This window comes from Panthera tigris, chromosome C2, assembly GCF_018350195.1.
Source record: "Panthera tigris isolate Pti1 chromosome C2, P.tigris_Pti1_mat1.1, whole genome shotgun sequence".
NCBI classification, from domain to species: Eukaryota; Metazoa; Chordata; class Mammalia; order Carnivora; family Felidae; genus Panthera; species Panthera tigris.
The window spans coordinates 70031065-70047607 of record NC_056668.1 but is presented as its reverse complement, the minus strand read 5'-3'; the positions used below and the strand labels follow the sequence as shown (position 1 = coordinate 70047607).

At 45.1% G+C, this 16543-nt stretch overlaps 1 protein-coding gene and 1 long non-coding RNA gene across 2 annotated transcripts in view; one reads left to right on the top strand and one right to left on the bottom strand.

Annotated features, from left to right (window-relative positions):
- SLC12A8 (solute carrier family 12 member 8) overlaps positions 1-16543 on the top strand; it is a 144349-nt gene that overhangs the window by 58912 nt on the left and 68894 nt on the right. The gene's annotated exons all lie outside the window — the stretch shown is intronic.
- On the bottom strand, positions 5387-16137 carry LOC107181188. Its single transcript, XR_001512002.2, has 3 exons — positions 16034-16137; positions 11013-11121; positions 5387-6145 (listed from the first exon to the last, which is right to left on the bottom strand). It is a non-coding gene; the product is annotated as an uncharacterized LOC107181188 (long non-coding RNA).

Genomic DNA, 16543 nt, shown 5'->3' with positions numbered 1-16543 from the left:
ACCCAGAGCTCCTGACTCTAAAGCACTATTCCATGGTGGTCTGGCATGCCCTTGAACAAGGGTGATGGAGCCATTCTCCTCCACCAAATCCTTTACTGCTTACCTTCTCCTTTAGATCAAGGGCGTCTGAGAACCTGTTAGTCTCGGCTGGGCCTTCCCATACATGATCAGAGATATTATGGGTCAGCGCTTGAAGGGGAAGCAGGAATGAGACAGAGGACTATGAGGCTAGGCGAGGAGCCAGAACCAGGTACTGAAGTGGCTAAAACATGGTTCCCGAATCCCTCCAGCACTGTGGGAATAGACAAGGTCAGCTGACCAGGATCTAATTCAGGTCAGGGCATGGTGTCAATCAGGATAGGACCTGGTGCTCCCTCCTGGGTCCTCAGGCCCCATTCCTTTTCCTGGAGAATGCAGGGGTGAGGCCTGGCTCCCAGACTGCTCAACCCTCAGTCCTCCATATTGTTGGTCTCAGGCAGTCTGACCCCAGCAGAGGTGAGAGTTTCTGCACTTTCTTAGGTGACTCCTTGGAAAGTTTTGCTAATTCAGAAAGGAACAGGACCACAGGACCCCTAGTGGGAGCAGCCGACCATCTGATGGAATTTGTGGCCATGGTAAAAGGGATGGGAAGCAGCCCTCTTTTAGATTTTTCCTATCTTCTTTTCCTTTCTTTTCCTTTCTCTCCATCCCTTTCTGACTCCTTCCCCCCCCCACCCCCTTCATATCCTGGTTTCCTACTCTGAACTTCTCTCTTTCCCTCTACCGCTATTCATGGCTGGATCCTTTGAATGGGCTACTATACTGGGGTTTCTGGCTCAGCCTGGGGTCCTCATTACTGCCCTAATCCCCCTTTGCAAAACACAGATTTTGCCATGATGGATAAAAGTTAGTTGCTATCCAGTTAAAGACTTGCTCCATTGTAGACTGGTAATGAGCAGGCTTTTGAAGGCTTTTTGCAAACTCAGGCGGTGTTGATGATTTAGGCTTGAAAGGTTTATTCACGCACCAGATCAGAGCCCAACAGGTATGCCAATTAGCACGGCCAACTTTCCAATGGGTTGTGACAAGATGTGTCCTTGGGACCAGAAAGTGGACCTAATTTCTGGAAGCCATATTGTTGTGCTCAGGGAGAGATGAGGCCCAGGAGGTGGGGCTGGGGCTGCATCATCTGCTGCCCAGTCCCCTACCCAAACCCTCCGTTGCCTTGTTTGTCAGGTTATCTTCGGGACTCTACTGGTGGGAGCAGTGTGGGAGTGCAGAGAGGTGGTTTCACCGGGGGCTCCTGAGGAGTCCAAGGTGTCCAGGGCTGCCCCTACACCAAGAGGCCTGTCACAACAACACTGGTGCCCCTGGAGACAGACAGACATCTCAATCCCCTTTTGTCCCCAGCTCCAGAACAGGGCTTTATATCAGCAGGTGCTCAGTATGTTTGCTGAGTGAATGAATGAAGAATGAATCAGATAGACTGAGGGTACAAGGGAAAGGCTCTGGAATGTGACTGGAGGTGTGGAAAGCCCTGGCCCCTTCATCTCTTATCTGTAGTCACCTAGGAGACGGATACTCCCCAGGCCTCCCTTCTGAGAGGCGCCGACCTTCCTGTTTTGGCAGCAGTTCCCAGGTATTCTGTCTGCACAGGCTGCAGCTGGCAAGAGAAGCCACAATGCCTGTGTGGAGGGCCCAGCCCAGGGTGGGGTCAGGTTGCGAGTTCAGTCAGACAGTCTTGGGAAGGAGGAAGGAAGGAAGGGTTGCAGCTGAGAAGAAACTGGCTTTGAAAGTTTTCCTCCTGGATTTTTTGTTTGCAAGGAGTGGAGATGCTTGGAGAGGCATTAAATGCTCGACAAAAGAGTGTAGATGAATCACTGGTAAAATCAGAGTGCAGATCTTACCTGCAGCAGGTCAGCCCAGATGGTTTTGTCTGGGAATGTCTGTGTGCTGGAAGGATGCCACAGGCTCTGTTAATAACAGCTCTGTGTCCCTTAGGAAAAAAAAATTTTTTTTGAGAAAGCACATGTGCTTCATATTATGCATATCCACTGAGCATGTGTGTCCAGATGGCTGGGACAGGAGTCTCCTGACCCGTTCTTTCCGACTGTGCAGGTTTGAGAGAAAGACCAGGGATCTGGCAATGTTGGCTAGAAATTCCTGTAGGTCAGCTGGAATCCGGCTGGGGATTTGCTGATGTGAAACATGCATGGACAGTCAAACGCACAACAAAGGAGTCAAAGAGCAAAGCCAACTTGACCTTGAACAAAATCTTCCTTTGCTCCTGAACCACACACCAAGCAAGGCAAATTAAGGGAGATGGGAATATGGATTCCTATTTGTTAAAAAATAGACAATTGTTTTTCATTAGGCTTTTCCAGTTATAGCACATAGGATTGTGGTGACCTCATTTTTGACCAATGGCCAATGCATTCAACTGTCTGGTGGAATAATCTATTAATTGGGTACCTGCCAATTGTCTGCAATAGGAACTAGTTTAGATGTATGTTTTAAAAAGTGATAACGTTGTTATGGGCTCTGCCTAGACATGGGAATGGAAGCCCAAGCAGGTCACCACCAGCACTGCAGTCAGTTTTGGATGACGGGCTGTGTTTTCAGAAGCCTCACTGTCCTATGAGTGTCTTCTCTTACCCCTACACTAATTATATGGTATTGAAGGGAAAGCTGACATGTGCCTAGATTCCTTGAACTTCAGTATGTTGAATCTGGGTGATGTGCCTGATCCTGTGGGTGAGGAAACTTAGGCACAGAGAGGTTGAGTGACCTTTGCTGGGTCACACAGAGCCACAGTTGCAAGCCAGTTCTCCCAGCGCCCCATCCAATGCTGTTTGCCCTACACTCCACTGGGGCCGAGGCCCATGTGTGACTCGTGTTTACAGCAAAGTGGTTGCTCACCCCTGTGTGCTGGCTGATGCTAGTTGGTGAAGGAGGCAGCTATGCCGTTTGACAGCCCACCTGCAAGGCAAGTTTGCCATTTTTAGGGAACCATGTCCCAGTCCCAAGTGTGAAAAGTCTTGGACAATTTGTTGCAAAGGCCACCTGCTTCATCCAACCTGCCTCTTCGAGCAGCCACTGACTAGAAGATGGTGGTAGTTGTGGAACACCAGGAGGCCATGAGGAGAAGGGCTGACCACAGTGAGTCCCGACACTCATGGATTTCTTCAATGGAAATAACTTCTTCTGTAGAAAGATAGTTGCCATGCATAGTAAGACAGTTGCTTATCTATATAATAGTAATAAAACTGAGCACTTAGTATATGTCAGGCATTGTTTCATGTGTTGTACATGTGTTAATTTATTTACTTCTTACAGTGAGAGGTAGGTACTATGATTATTCCCATTTTACAAGTGGGGAAACTGAGGCTGTGCATGGTAAGTACCTGCTGGAGGTTGCCTTGTTGGTAGAGGTAGGAATCAAACCCAGATAGTCCACCCAGAGCCCAGTCTCTCAGTCCTTAACTTTTATGCTTCCTAAGACTCTCATGACTCTAGACTTAGGCCTGCAGTCAGAGATGGGGAACCTTCTGGTTCCCGACTTAATTTCATCTGGTCTTCACGCCACTTTTTACCAGGTAATATAATTTTTGCCTGACACTGTGAAAGTGCAAAATGGAGATTCTCAAAGTTTTTACAGAAGGCATACCCACATCTCACAAAATGAGCATATTATATAAACAGTTATGATTTTCTCTGTAAAATGAAGTACATCACTTTGCAGAGAAAGAACATGGAAGGGGAGGTCTCTAAACAGGAGGAAAAACATTAATGCTTCCAATATTTGTATTACAATTACTTTCTTAAGTTATTTCATTCTAAAACATATATTGTGTATAGAAGAGTGTCTGAGACATCCATGCTGGTTAAAGAACAGCAGAATGTCATCTAGTGCCCAGGTTAGGAAATAGAAGGTTGCTCCCTCAAGGGCTCCCTGTGCTTTCCGCCAGGGGCTTCTCCTTCCTTCCTCACCAGAGTAATCTGACTTTCGGTTATTCAGGTCCCTGACTTTCCCAAGGTTGTAATATGTGTCAGGTACTAAACATCTGGAGGGGTGTGTTGGCGGACAGAACTGCTGTCTGTTTTTACGTCTGAGGTCCTCATTACCATCCTTAGCCATTGACAGTCGGTCGAATAGAACAGTTCTATGGGGTGACGAGTAGGCTGAAGAGGTGAGGGCAGCAATTTCATGGTCAAGTTCATGGTCAAGATGAACCAAGTACATGAGATTCTGAGATAGGCTCAGGCCAGTGTTCTGACCTCAGGTTAAAAACTAGGTGTGGTGGGCTCCAGAGAGCTTGGTGATGAGGGCCCTCAGCATGTCCTTGGTCCCATTACTCCAGTCTGGGAGGTCACCCCATATGCATGTACAGAGTTGTTCACCCAGGATCTCTATTCACCCTCCTTTATCTCCCCTCTCTGTTGGATCTCCATCAGAAATGTCATTCTGATTTGCTCTCTCATCTTTAAAAAAAAAAAAAAATTCTTAAATGTTTACTTTGTTTTTGAGACAGAGAGAGAAAGACAGAGTGCGAGTGGGAGAGGGGCAGAGAGAGAGGGAGACACAGAATCCGAAGCAGGCTCCAGGCTCTGAGCTATCAGCACAGAGCCTGATGTGGGACTCGAACTCATGGACTATGAGATCATGACCTGAGCCGAAGTTGGATGCTTAACTGACTAGGCCACCCAGGTGCCCTTGCTGTCTCATCTTGATGGAGGTTATCTTCCAGTAACTTCTTGAGAAAGAGCTCATGGGAGAGAAGTGGTTTGAGACTTTTTGTGTCTGAAAATTCTTTTTTCTGTGCTCACACTTGACCCATAGTTTGGCTGGATGTCAAATTCTAGGTTGCAAACTATTTTCTTTTAAACTTCTGATTGCTTGTCTCCTGGCTTCTAGTATTGCTGTTAAGCAGTCCATTCTGATTCATAATCTTTTACATGTAACTAAAACTAGTAGGAAGTTCTTTTTGTCCCCGGTTTTCTGAAATTTCAAAACGATACACGAACATGAGGTTCTCTTTACATTATGCTGGGCACTGGGTGGGCCGTTTCTGGTCTGGTAATGTATCTTTCATTTTTGAGAAATCATCTTGAATTATTTCAGTGGTGATATTTTTCTACACTTTCTGTTCTCTCTGGTACTTTTACTATTTGGATATTGGATTTTTTTTATTACCTATTTTTATCTTCACTTTCTGAGGATTCCCTTAACTCAGTCTTGTATGCCTTCAATCAATTTTTTTATTTTGCTAAACTGTTTTTAATAATCAAGACCTTTTTCTTAGTTTTTTGATTGTTACATTTCATTTTATTGTTTTAATGACATCCTTTTTTTTTTTTTTTTTTTTTTTTGGTTTGCTTCAAGGATGCAATACTTTCTTGTAGCCCTCAGAGTATTTGTTGATATATTTTTCAGAGTTTTCTTATCTTTGCAAAGTTTCTGTTTCCTTTAAGCTGACCTTTTCCTTTTGTTTGGGTCTTTATCATCCCTATCAGAGGGACTTATCAGATATCTGGTCATTCTTGGCTTTCTGCTCCAGAGTAAGAGTAGGGAGAAAAGGCCAATTGGAAGTCTGAGCTCATAGCTGGGTCTGGTCAGTTTAGTCTGGGTACACTAGCTATTGGGGACCCTCTCCCAGGATCATCTTTTTAGGTGCTTCATGAAATGTTTCACTTTCTTCAAAGAGGCATCTTCCAGTCTGCCTGAAGGATGAGTCAAGCCACCCTTGCTATGAGAGCTGAGTTGGGGGAAAGGGTTGGGGACCACTGCTTCAGTATTCAGTAAACATGGACTCGATTTTTCTCAGCTGGGCCTGGCACTCCAGTCAAAGTCCTTGGTTTGCCGTCTCCAGAGAGTGAATACGCTGCAGACTTCTGTTGGCCAGAAAGCACCAGGTGCCTGACTTCCCAGAGAGTCTGCCTTGGACTTCTGGTTTTAATGCACCTCCTCTCCCATGGCCAGACGCCTGGTGCCATCCATCTGAGACTTTGGAGAATTTTGTGGGGTAAATCAGGTTGGTTTTCAGTTTCCCTTTGCTGGTTTGAGATTCCATTTTCTCAGGTCTGATCTCAGGACCACTGGACCACCCAGCGTGTTTCAGCTTCCAAAATGTTGTTGCCGTTTTCCCCATACTTAGGGATTTAGATACTAAAAACAAAACAAAACAAAAAAACCCTCTTTACTATGTATTAGTGGGATTTGTGGAAGGAACAAAATTAGGTACATATATTCAGTCTGCCATCTTACCCCAAAGGTCTGGTGTTAATATTTTTAAATGACAAACTGACCATGTTTAAACATTTTTTTAAATTAGAGATTTTTTTTCTCTAGAAAAAAGAAATTATCTCTCTTGCTCTGGCAGCCTCTGAGGTCTTGTCCTTAAGACTACAATTACTGTGTGGATTGTACTCTGATTTGGGGAGCCACTTGTGAAAACCTTAATAATATTTTTTAAACATAAGGTTTCTGAGTGTTTATGAAGTTGCTTGGGATGATACTGTAGAAGAGATATGAAGAAGGCATTTTCTCTTGGTGGATTGCCACAATGTGATTTGTGACCTGGGGTCACAATAAATACTTGTGACTACTTGTTATCTCCAGTACGTGTGACCTTAGGTGGTGGTACTTCATCATCCCAGTCAGAAACTGTGAAATTAGCATTGTGGAAACCCTCCCAAATGACTGTACCTGTACGAGCTTTCCTCCCCCATTTTGGAGAGTTTGCAGCCTATAGGGAAACAAGTTTTAGGTATTGCTCTGAGGAAAATAGGACTCTGTGCTTGAAATATGTGGGAATAGTGACTAAGGAAAACGCTTCAGTTGTCTAAAGAGGGTTCTATAACGGGCATTGGGGCTCACTAGGATTGAAAATAAACAGAGAAATAGTTTACTTAGAAATGAAACCTTAGCTTGGGGCGCCTGGGTGGCTCCGTTGGTTAAGTGTCCAACTTTGCCTCAGGTCATGATCTTGCAGTTTGTGAGTTTGAGCCCCGTATGGGACTCTGTGCTGTCAACCCAGAGCCTAGAGCCTGCTTCAGATTCTGTCTCTCTCTCTCTCTTTCTCTGCCCCTCCCCTGCTTGCTCTCTCTCTCTCACAAAAATAAGTAAACATTAAAAAAAAAAAAGAAATGAAACCTTAGCTTGAAATGGGAAAATGCGTTTATTCCTGAAAAGATTTTTCACTGTTCATTTTAAAGTTGTGTCTTGCTGACGCCTTGTGTTTCCCTGACTCCTTTATTGCCACTTTGTCCTTCCTTTGTCCTTTGTCTCTTTGTCTCTGTCTCTCTCCCACCCAAGCTTTATTTCCCTCTCTGTAATCAATTCCCTGCAATCAGTTAATCAAAAACATTTTCTGAGCACTGCTATGTGCAGACCCAATGCTAGAAGTTTAGTTTATACACAGGGATAAGGTACAGTCTCTCCCCTAACCAAATAATCACCAGATGTGGGGTACGTGTTGTAAAGGAAAACACACTGGTAGGGGGTGGTGGAAGACCTTTACCTTGGAGTGTCAGAGAAGTCTTCAAGGAGAGGGAGACGTTTGAATGGACTGTGGAGGTTACTCGGCAGCTCATCTGGTGGTAAACTGGGCAGGGTGATCCCAAGGAAAGGGAACAGTATATGTGAAGACATGGAGATGAAAAATGTATAAAAAATTTTGAGAAAGCGCAGGAAGTTAGGTGTGCTGGAGCATAGGACCACGGGGTGGAGGGGGGTAGCTAGAAGGAAATAAGGTTCCTTAGGTTCAAGGAAGAGCCATGTCCTGAGGAGACAGAGGGAAGCTCAGGAAACTCAGGGCTGCTGTGTAACCCCTGTGGATCCCAGTGCTCCAGAGATCTGCCTTGGTGAGAAATAGAACATTAGCTGGTCTCTCTGTTGAGATTACAGTGGTAGCTGATACCTGCTGTCCCCTGCTGCCTTCTCTCAGAGTCTCCCTGTGCGTTCTTGCCAAGACAACACCTGGTTGGATAGGGTGTCCTGGGGAATCTCTTGGACGGTGGACTCCTTCAGGACCAGGCTGTGGAGTCACCTTTGGCTCATACTGCCATCTCTGGTTCAGAGACATGTCCAGGAAAGCAGGGCCATAGGTTCCAAGGAAATCTTGGGGCAGAAATAAATTCTCATGACTCATATTCTCAAAAGACATAAGTATGACAGGTATCAAGGGTTTCCTGGATTGTCCACTACAGAGCGGCCAGGATTCATCCATGGGCTAAGAGGAGCTAGCCAATTTAAAAACTGGGGCTTAAACAACAGAAGTTAATTTTCTCACAGTTCTAGAGGCTAGAAGTCCAATATTAAGGTTCCAGCTGATTTGGTTCCTGATGAAGAATGTCTTCCTGACTTGTAGACGGTCACCTTCTTTCTGTATCCTCACATGGTCTTCCCTCATTGTGCCTGTGTGTGTGTGTGTGTGTGTGTGTGTGTGTGTGTACACATGTGCAGGTTGGAAGAGGATAGGGAGAGAGGAAGAGAGAGAGAGAGGTAGGGAGTTTGGGAAAGAGTGTATGCAGTCACTAGCTCTCTTGTGTCTCTTCTGATAAGGACACTAATCCTATCTGCTCAGTGCCCCACCCTTATGACCTTATTAACACCAATTACTTCCTTATAGGCTCCGTCTCCAAATATAGCCATTCTAGAGCTTCAACATATGGATTTGGGGGTGGGGGGGAGGAGGGGAGGGTGTGGGTTAGGTGGGGATGCAAGCATTCAGTCCATAATAGATAGTATATACTAAATTATAGTGTTAATTTATTTTTATTAAGAATAACATATTTAATTTTAAAATATGAAGTATGAAGTTTATTTCCTTATAGCTTTTTTCTATCCCCCTTTTTGTTACATAATTGGGCTCACACCATATATAGTACTTTTTAAAGTTAAAATTAATGTAGCAACATTCAGAAGCCCCAGATGGAATGTGATATAAACATAGGCTTGATGACATGTCTTATCTTGAGGATTTTCTTAGTCCTTCTAGTTAGAAAAGCAAACAGATAAACAAACAAAATAACTAGGAATAACTTTAGAACTCCACAGGAGGTTTAAAGATACAGAAATCCTAAACATGGAGCAAGGTCAGTGGGTTTTTCCTTTGAGTAGGGAAGTGACAGACTCCCAGTGGCTCTTTGAGAGCCCTGCCTGGGGTTAGTGTGGGTGCACAGGGGGAGATCCTAAAGGCAGGGGACTGGGCCTCAAGCATCCAGCTTACACTGCCAGGAGCCGTGGGGTAGAAAGGAAGACCAGATGCAATTTGGGAAAACAGCTTTGTGATCTCATTCTCTTGTTTCTAAATACCACTTCATTGTTTCCATCCCCTCCCTCCACCCCCCACCCCTCACTCTCTGTACACTCCACCACCACCACCACCATCAGGAACACACACTCCTTAAACACAAGCAAATAAAATTTATTTTAACCACGAGAGCCATGATTGTTTTGTTTCTTGTTAGTCTATGATCCAAAATAATAAGAAAACTCCCCAGATTCTGCCATAAGTATTTGCTTTACCCCACACCACTGGCTGTGTGAATGCACGCACACATAAAAGCCACGCGGTGACTGCGCTGCTAACCTGGCCACCTGAGATGCTTTGTAGAAAGCACCCGGCCGCAGCGCCCGGCACCCAAACCCACGCACTTGACTTCCTCCCCTGAGTGTTGACCTGCCCCATCCACGAGTCAGTGACTAATGCTTTCTCCGAACTGAGCTCATTTGCGCGGTTTCACGTGCGTGGTGTTTTGAGTCTCTCTCACACACATCCTCTCCTGGTGGATGGTAGGCTCCCTAATCAGGCACCAGGCGAGAAACCTGGGCGGGGCTGGGGTCCCTGCTTACCCCCAGGCCCACATTAGTGCTCTAGATGGCTATCATTCGCATGTGCAAATAAGGTCTGCCTCACAAGTCTGCAGCCCAGAACATAGTCTCTTTCACCCTGAACACTGGATCTAGAGATGTGAAGGGAAAAACTTCCTGGGCTACTCCAAGAATTGATGTTACTTTTCTGAAGAAGTGAAAATACTGCATTATGAAGGTATTTTGTTTTTGTTTTTGTTTTTGTTTTTTTGCAGGAGAAAACTTAATGATGAAGTGGTTCCCAAACTGTTACTCCACTCTTACTACTTCCAAACTTGTTTCTAATAGGCCATCAGATTTTAATGTTGCATGTCTATATCAGTTGGTACATTAGAAATCTCATACCTGTACCCTTGCCTGACTTTCTTTACTGAATGGCCCAGAAACAATTAATACTTTTGGAAACACTAAGTATATTTCTGCTTGTAAGTAGAGAAAAAAAAATAAAGTGAAATAATTTATTAAGAGACAAAAAGTAGTGGGTCAAACTGCTTGCTACAGATTTCTTGAATATAAAATCTGAAGAGAGCATAGTGACCAAGGAAGGTCATAGTAGCTAATGTTTATCCAATACTCCCCACGTGCCGGCACTCTACTGGGCATCATCTATCTCAATTTATCCTTACGGTGTCTGTGGGGTCAATGCGCTGTTATTGTCCTTGCCGTAAAGATAAGAAAACTGAGGTTCAGAGAGGTTGTCTTGCTCCTGACCACGCAGCTAGTAAGCCATGAAGCCAGAGTCTGACCTGAGGGTCCATGTCCTTCTTAACCCTCAAACTCATGCTGCTCCTAGCCATGCTGTTGACTGAATTGTTAAATAAGCAGCACACTTACAGCGTGATGTTTAAAATGCATCTGGGAAGTTGTTCAGTAGTCGAGTGGAATGGGAACCATGGTTGCAGCGTTTGGCACTGGGAGATCTCTGGCCAGAGTCCCCTCAACCACTGCCTGTGCACTCTGGGCCAGGACCCTACCTCAGTTGCCTCATAAAAGAACTTGATTTTCGATTCATCATTTGTTAGAACTCAGCAGGCTGTGGTCCCTTTCCGAACCAACCCCTCATCTACTGGTATGCATGGTAGGTGCCACGGAAGGACACTGGCAAGAGCAGAAGCTCCACTAGCGATTGGGGTGGGCTGTGTACCTTCTGTTTCCTCACCTGTAAGACAGGGGGCTTCTTTCACTCCCCAGGTGGCTCCTTCCGGTCATACCCATCTCAGAACTCAAAGAATTTGTATGATGCTGCCTGCCAGCACGTGAAACATAGCCTAAGTGAAAAAGTACAAGAACACGCTAAAAGACAGAGAGTAGAATCACAACTGGGCCCTCCTATGTCTGCAAAAATAACAAAACAAAGCATCAGAAATAGCAGGGGCGCCTGGGTGGCTCAGTTGGTTGAGTGTCTGACTTCAGTTTAGGTCATGATCTCGCAGTTTGTGAGTTTGAGCCCCGCGTCGGGCTCTGTGCTGACAGCTCGGAGCCTGGAGCCTGCTTTGGATTCTGTGTTTCCTCCTCTGTCTGTCTCTCCCTCCCATGCTCATGCTCTCTCTGTGTCTCTCAATAATAAATGAAGGTTAAAAAAATTTTTTTTAATTTATAAAAAAAACCAAAAGAAACAGCAGAAGTGCTGGTGGAGGCCAAGAGAGTTTGGCAGGTAGTTGCAGAAAGTGCTGAGGGACGCAGAGCTCAGCAGAGAGTACAGAGGTCACTGTTTCAGGCTGGAAGAGCCCCAAGGACAGGAAGCGCACCTTACCCCGTTTTCTATCCAGCACCTTAGAAAGGACCTGACACATGGCTGGCTGTCAGTTACGCTTTGCTGAGCGACTGACTGGGAAAGGAACCAGAATAGATCAGGCTCCAATAAGGAGATGGACATAGTTCTAGAGAACACAAATCAGAGCAGCTTATGGAAGTGTGATACCAGTTGTAGAGAATGAAGCCGATCAAACAGATTGTCAGAGCACAGACTCCAGACAAGTGGAATGGAAGGGTGGAAGGAGCGCCTGCCTAGGGGGCCAGCACACTGCACACTTACTCCATTCAGCCTCCCTCTGTCTTCCTTCCATCCACCCACCAGGCAGTAGCTATGGAAGCCTATTGGGTGACAGGAGTCAGGCTCCAGAATACAGTGGAGAATAAAATAGGTGTGGTCCCTACCTCATGAACTATGGAGATGATTAGGGAAGGTCATTGTTAATGGCAATAATATGTGCTTTTATTTATTTATTTGTTTATTATCACCATTTTTAATGTTTACTTATTTTTGAGAAAGAGAAAGCACGAGCTGGGGAGGGGCAGAGAGAGAGGGGGACAGAGGATCTGAGGCAGGCTCTGTGCTGTAGCACAGAGCCCGATGTGGGGCTGGAACTCAGGAACCACGAGATCATGACCTGAGCTGAAGTTGGATACTTAACCGACTGAGCCACCCAGGTGCCCCTGTGTTTTTATGATTAGTGCTACCAGAACCCAGGCTTCTTATAAGCTATGCGATGGCAGGCGAGTCACTGAAACCCTCTGAGTTTGCTCATCTGAAAAATGGAAATAAATGCCTCCCTGGAAGGGCATTTCTTAAGAATTAGAAATAATATTATATGTCAATAGTGGCTGTGGTTTTCTTTGAGTTTATGTATGTGTGTATATGGGGGAGGGTTCTCTCCCCACCCACCTCCCTGCTGATTTCAAGAAAATGAGCACTTCCTGAATATTATGGAGAACAACATTTTGGTTTTATTGTTTTGATGATGATTTATTCTGTTAAATTTTTTCCTGCTCCTCACAAGCTGACAGAAAATGCTAGATATCTTAAGGTACAACACCTTAAAATCCTGATTGCCAAAAATCATTAGAAACATTCAAAAGTAAATAAAATAGTAAATTCAAGCAGGAAATTGATAATTGTTGTTCCATTGAGGACCATTTTAAATTAAACATGCCAGATGTGATCATTATAAGAATAGTTCTCTGGGGATGCCTGGGTGGCTCAGTCTGTTAAACGTCCAACTTCGGCTCAGGTCATGATCTTGTAGTTCTTAGGTTCGAGCCCCGCGCACGGCTCTGTGCTGACAGCTCAGAGCCTAGAGCCTGCCTCAGATTCTGTGTCTCCCTCTCTCTGCCCCTCCCGCCCCCCGCCCCCTTCGTGCTCTGTCTCTTTCTTTCTTAAAAAAGTAAATAAACATTAAAAAAAAAAAAAAAGGAATAGTTCTCTGTATGGTGCAGTCTTAAGTTCCTAAAGTCATAAAGAAACTTCAGTTATGGTCTAAAATAAACAATAGCAACCAAACAAACCCTATCCATTTTTCCATTTTTTTCTCCAAGTTCTATTTGAAGTCAGAGGAAAATCACTTTTTGCTTTCTTGCATTGCAGTAACTCGGGTGGAAGCCATTTTTCAGACCCTTAAATGTGCTCACAGAATGTTGGGAAGGAGGCACGAAAGACTGGCTTCCAGTCCTGGCCCTGTCGCTCCCTCGCTCTGTGAACTCTGTCTGCGCTTCAGTTTCCTCATCTGGAAAAAAGAGAACAATGATACCTGCCTCACAGCTTGCTTCAGGGTTAAATGAGGTGGTAAACCTTATTTTCTCAATTTTAAAACACCATCAAGTTTGAGACACACTAAATTTTCAGGTGGAAAAAAAGATCACCTTAAGTCTACATGTTGATTGTAAGATATCCAAGTTTCAGGAAATCAAAATGAAAAAAAAAAATCAGAGTCAAATTGAGGAAATACAGTAAAAAGGAGTACCTGGCCATTAGGGGGATTCTAGACAAGGGTGGGGCTGTCTCACTGCCACGATGTCCTGTCCGAGGGTGGAGGAGCTGCAGCGTGTTGTGCGGGGACCTCCCTGTCCAGCAGTCTGAAACGGGGCCGTCTTTGCAGCATTTCTCTGGATGCCTCCTCCCAACCCCCAATCACATGCCAAGCCTGGTGTGGATCAGTTTGGACACATGATGGTTTCCTTCCTCTGTGGAAGTTCCACCTTGTAAAGATCAGAAAATGCTTCGGCATTCTCTTCTGGACCAAAGAGGATTCTCTCTCCCTGTATAAGTTTCTTTGACACGGACCTAGTGCCTCCCAGCCATTTTCATGTCACTGCACAGCCAGAAAATGATAATATTTGTATAGTACTCCAGGGTAAGGGAGGGACAGTCAGGCCAAGAGGCCAAAATCTTCAACATCTGGAACCCATTCCGGGCATTTAGCGTGGCCCACCTCCTCTAGTTGGTTTCCCCCCTGAAAAAGAAGGTGGAGGGGGAGGAGGAAAAGAAAAAGAGACAAGAAGGAAACCCTGGTAATGTTCACTGTTCTTTGCTGGAGAATTTTGAGGGCATTTTAGTGTTTCAAAGCATTTTTGCAATAATTGTCTTGTATAATGGTCTTGTATCTTGATCAACATAAGCTTGGGCCTATGGATACCATAAACAAGAAAGTTTCTATACCTGTATGTGTGTCAGAACAACTAGGGAATCTTGTTACTGGTATAAATGTATATTTCCCAGTAGCCCGAGGCCTGAGAATCTGAATTGTAAGAAGTATACTCCAGGTGATTCTTCATGTGCCCACAGATCTAGGAACCACTGCCATAAGGCCCTTGGAGAGTTTCACCTGGCACTATACTTTTTATATCCTGCCTTATTCCTATCCTTTCTTACCTTGTAAAGGTAGCCTTTCTGATGCAGTGGTCAAAACCTAGTCACATAGTAAGTTCCCTTGCATATGTGCTTAGTCCTGCCCCTGGTATATGAGGACACTACAATGAGCAGGGAATCTGCTTATCTGCTGGCCCAGAAACCCATCCTCCCAGGCTTGCAATTTTTAAAGAACAGTGTGTCAGTTTGGTTTGGGGACTGCTTGCATCAGAATCACCTAGGAGCTCATTAGAAAAACACTCTGAATCAGACTATCAAATTTTGAACTAATAATCTGCATTTTAAATCAGCACAAGGGTAATTTTTTATTTTTGAGACAGAGAGAGACAGAGCATGAATGGGGGAGGGTCAGAGAGAGAGGGAGACACAGAATCCAAAACAGGCTCCAGGCTCTGAGCTGTCAGCACAGAGCCTGCCGCAGGGCTCGAACTCACAGAACGCGAGATCATGACCTGAGTCGAAGTCGGACGCCTAACTCACTGAGCCACCCAGGCACCCCAGCACAAGGGTAATTTTTAATGCACATTCAGATTTGGGACCTACTGCCTGTGGGTAATTTAATAATCCCATTGATCTCTAAAAGGTTAATTTCCAGGTAAATAGATTGTTACCTCCATCAAAGGCAGACCTTTTAACCATCCAAACACACAGCTAGCCCCTTCAAGTAACCAGCCTTGCTTCTAGTACCATTATTGGGGTGGTAACCAGGGAAGGATGTTAAGGTCCAAGGAGCCAATGGTGTTATTAAAAGCTTGATATGATGGCTTGTATACGCGTAAGATTCAACACATCCTGCCCTTGTTTGAGTTTAATCTGGCAGTTGGGATGTTTTCTCTCTGGCTGTTACGGGTCTCCCAATCAAAGTGGACATTTCAGAGGAAGCGGTTGTATCTTAGGGTCCACAAGCCCCTGAAATTGCATGCAAAATCTTATGTAAAAAAATATATTTTTCTAGGAGAGGGTCCAGAACTAGTGCCAGGTTCTTAAAGGCATGGTTAGCTCAGAAAGGGGAAAGATTAAGGATTCAAACAGAGGAATTTTTAACGGTTAGAACTGGGGAGAATTGTAAACAAAGGCTCATGTCCTGGTAAGGATTTCTGAACTTGAGCACTCCGAGCCAACAGCAAACCGTGACCTTCAGCATTTCTCAAAACTTACCTAGTTTGTCTCCTCTTTCCTTCCTGCCTCACTCCTTCTTTTAGGCTTGTATCTCTCTGGTTTTCTTCCCCAGTGTTCTTTTTTCTTTCTTGAACTCTCTGCCCTGTCTGGATCTTGTGCCATCCCTCCTCCTGTCCATTCCTTCTCTCCTCCTCTCCCTTGCTGCCCTAATTAGGAAGAGAGCATATGCTCTTTTATTTGTTCTACCTATAGAATAACATTTCATGTTGGTGGTTCTTGGTTTTAAAACTAGATGAATTGAATATTTAAGATTTCTTTGGAAGGGGGAGAAAATTATACCTTAGGTACCCGAATTCCTGGCTTTTTGGATCTGGCCTTTGATATATTGAAGGTTTTCTGTGGGCAGAAGTACTTACTCATCCTTGGCTGGAGGAGGGCAGGAGCAGACATGCCGCAGGCCTTCCTCTTGTTCTGAGTTGAAGAGTGATTGACCAGAATCCTGGGTACTCCCGCCCAGCTCCCACTAGTGATTATTTTCATTTGTTGGCTTTGACTGTGGAAGGCAGAGAAGCAACCTTTAGACTGAGGAGGCCATGGGAACACAGTCAAGGCTGCAGAAGGAAGTGAGAGCTAACACTGTCCAGCTCTACCCTTGTGTCTGCTCTGGCTCTGTGAGCAGGAGGGGGTTTGGCCTGCTGGGCTCCCTGGCCAGTTCTGGGGATAAATGCCTGAAGCATGAAATCACTGGCTTGGGAGGGCTCTTTCACACTGACGGGCCTGCTGCCTCAGCCCTGAACAGCTGGGAGTTCCAAGGAAGTGGAGGGTGACACCCTGAGGGATGGGCTAGCATGTGTGTCCCGCCTGTGCCCCCAGCTCCTCTCCCTGCACACGGAAGTGTCCTCTGGCTGTGGGGAGTGGGCAGAATA